The sequence below is a fragment of the Neoarius graeffei genome, chromosome 22 (assembly GCF_027579695.1).
Source record: "Neoarius graeffei isolate fNeoGra1 chromosome 22, fNeoGra1.pri, whole genome shotgun sequence".
NCBI lineage: Eukaryota > Metazoa > Chordata > Actinopteri > Siluriformes > Ariidae > Neoarius > Neoarius graeffei.
This window is the reverse complement of record NC_083590.1, coordinates 18,984,392-18,987,862: the sequence shown is the minus strand read 5'-3', so window position 1 is coordinate 18,987,862 and position 3,471 is coordinate 18,984,392. Positions and strand designations below refer to the sequence as shown.

Below are 3,471 nucleotides of genomic sequence, written 5' to 3'. Positions count from 1 at the left end.
GGTGGCTTTTGAACCTCTCACTGAAATCGAAGGGAGCCAATTCGAAGCATGCTCGAGTTTGCAGTGATCACTTGGTGAAAGGTTTGTATTTCCCTCTCAGCTATGTCCAGTGTTTTCCAAGTTTTTCTTGTTACAGTATGTGTTGTTATTTTACGGCACTTTTTTTTAGTCACAAAGTGCTAAAGTCCCCAGCTGTTTCTTTGTTTACTCCTCACTCCTTACAAAATCCATATGCATGAAGGTCGCGACAAAATTCTTCCCCAGCCGTACAGTTACAATGCGCCGTGATCACTTCTCCGACTTGTTTAACTAAGATCCAGGTCTTTAAAGGGGTTTCTGATGATCTTTGTGAATGATTTACCTGAGAGATACGAGCCAACACAAGTGAGAATCAAGCCAACTGTTTGTTTACACTTCAATTTGCAGCACTTCGTTGTAAAGCTGCAAACAACAAGCTTTAAAAAACATACTTACACAGGCAAAAACAATATAGGATTCATTCGGCAGCGACTTGATACCGAGGTCCTTTACCCAGCCACATACAAAGAAGTCGTAAGCCTCCATACTCTTCCACACTTTCATGTGTTTTGTGGTGTAGAAGGATGTATGCAACACCAGATAGTTCACTAGTTGTTTGCACTACAGCAGCCGTTTAGACCACCAGCCAACTGAATTCACTTCTGGTGAAACCGCTAAGAAAAGTCACATGATTGAAAACCAGCAATCTTTTGGAATGAAATGGATAGAAATGATCAGTTTAAACATGTTTGTTGAAACTTTATGAGCTTATAAGATTACATACCAAAAATATATGCTATAACATCTTTGTCTTTACTGTCTTTACATACTGTTTTCCTCTGCGCTTCTTGCCCAACCTGCCATTTTCCAATGACTGTAATACATGCTTTCGTACCACAGCACAGTTTAATTTGAGATTATGATCATCCAGGTGTGGAATAATTTTCTTTCAGATCATTTTTGAGAATAGTTCTGTTAGGCGTGTGTAGTGTCCCATCTGAGGTGTTTCCCTTCATCACATCTAGTGTTCCCGGGATAGGCTGCAAATCCACCAAACCATGAGCAGGATAAAGTAGTTCCTGAAGATTGATGGATGGATGGATGGATGGATGAATGAAGAACCCATAATTATCCAATGAACTTCTAAATAAACCTTGAAGAACCTTTTTTGGTTGTTTGTTTGATTTATTGTACATAGAGCATTTGCAGAGCAATCTACAATCAATATACTTAACTATATATTACAACTTACATTTTTTAATTTGCCCAAATTTAGTTTTAATTTATCTTATCACAGTAGTGACTCAGAACAAAGTATGTGAACACCTGACACTTACACCCATATGTGCCCAATCCAAATCCATGGGTATTAACACTGAGTTGGTCCATCTTTACTGTTATGATAGACTTCACTCTTATTGGAAGTATTTCTACTAGATTTTGGAAAGTCACTGTGGGATGTTCTGTCTATTCAGCTACAAGAGCATGAGTGAGATCAGGTACTGATGTTGGGATGTTGAGGAGGCTCCAGTTCCAGTTCATCCCAAAGGTGTTCAGTGAGGTTGAGTTCAGTCAGGGCTCCATGCAGGACACTCGAGTTCTTGAACTCCAACCTTAACACACCATGTCTTCATGGAGCACAGGGGCATCATCATGCTGGAACACATTTTGAACATGTTCCAGTGAAGGGAAATTGTAAAGCTACAGCATACAGATACATTCTAGAAAATTACATGGTTCAAACTTTGTAGCAACAGTTTGGAAAATAAATACACATGAATGTGATGATGAGGTATCCACATACTTTTGGCTAAATTGTGTAAATTGTTTTTACTTTTGTTTTCAAAATATTGAACATCAAATGTATATAATATTTGTACACTTGAACTTTTGTTCAAACACTACCACCATTTCAAAGCTCCTGTTTCCTGAAACTGAGCGCCCTATTACACTTGGACCATATCCGGGGGTTACAACAAGAACTACCACAAGAATTGTCTGGTACAGTGGTGCAGCAGTTATAAGCAGTACTGCTGATCATCTTCTTCCTTCTTGTCAGTACTGTTGCCAAGCTGGGGTCCATGTGGACCCTGTTGAGCCACATGTCATATTGGAGCATAGTTTTACATTGAATGCCCTTCCTGCCACAACCCTCCCATTTCTAGACTTCAGAAACAACCATTCACACACATTCACACTTATGGGTAATTTAGACTAGCCGCTTAGCCTGACTGCATGTCTTTGGGCTGTGCGGGAAACTGGAGCACACAGAGGAAACCCACGGGGAGAACAGGCAAATTCCACACAGAAAGGCCCTTGCCGACCACTGGGCTCAAACCCAGAACCTTCTTGCTGTGAGGTGACACCACTACACCACCATGCTGCCCCATAAGCGGTACCACTGATGTTCCCTAAAAACATCAGCAATAAGCAAACAAGAGCAGATTTAAAGACGTGATAAAAATGCAAGTCCTGGCCCCCTCCTCTCAATCTGGAACCACTTGCACACTGACAGAACCTTTTGCAAAATTGCTGCTGCAGATTTCTCAACCTGAGACCATTGGACTTCACAATAGACTACAAATTAACCTGTATATTTATTCTGTTCTTCAGTGTTTAATCCACTGGTTCTCCATGAAGTGGTGTCCAGGAAGCATGCCCAATTTTGTTACAGACCTGGAAACCACAACTGTAAGATGTGTTTAGAAGAGACATGAGGTTTTTATTTGAGCAAATCCAAGAATCATAATCAGTGTTCATTGCAGGGGTCAAAACATATTTCCTTTCATAAAGGCGATATCATAGCTTATGAGGTTTATCCAAAGCGCGATCATTGCTGGTTGAAAACTTTACCTGAGGGCGATATAGTGGTGTAGTGATTAGCACTGCCACCTCACAGCAAGAAGGTTCTGGGTTCGAGCCCAGTGGCCAACGGGGGCCTTTCTACTATGTGGAGCTTGCATGTTCTCCCTGTGTCTGCATGGGCTTCCTCCGGGTGCTCCAGTTTCCCCCACAGTTCAAAGACATGCAGCTAGGTTAACATGGGGTAGCCATGGCCTGAAGATTGGGCTGAAGTGCCCTTGAGCAAGGTGCCTAACCCACAACTGCTCCCCAGGCACTGTTAGCATGGCTGCCCACTGCTCTGGGTATACAGTATGTGTGTGTGTGTGTGCTCATTGCTCTCTAGTGTGTGCATGTGTGTGTTCACTGCTTCAGATGGGTTAAATGCAAAGGAGGAATTTCACTGTATGCTTAAGTCTGTGCTTGAGTATACAACCCCGATTCCAAAAAAGTTGGGACAAAGTACAAATTGTAAATAAAAACAGAATGCAATGATGTGGGAGTTTCAAAATTCCATATTTTATTCAGAATAGAACATAGATGACATATCAAATGTTTAAACTGAGAAAATGTATCATTTAAAGAGAAAAATTAGGTGATTTTAAATTTCAT

General features: G+C 41.1%; 1 pseudogene; it reads left to right on the top strand.

Moving 5' to 3' along the window:
• Window positions 1-2,797: 2,797 nt before the first annotated feature.
• Window positions 2,798-2,879, top strand: LOC132871062 (U4 spliceosomal RNA; annotated as a pseudogene).
• The last annotated feature ends 592 nt before the right edge of the window (window positions 2,880-3,471 follow it).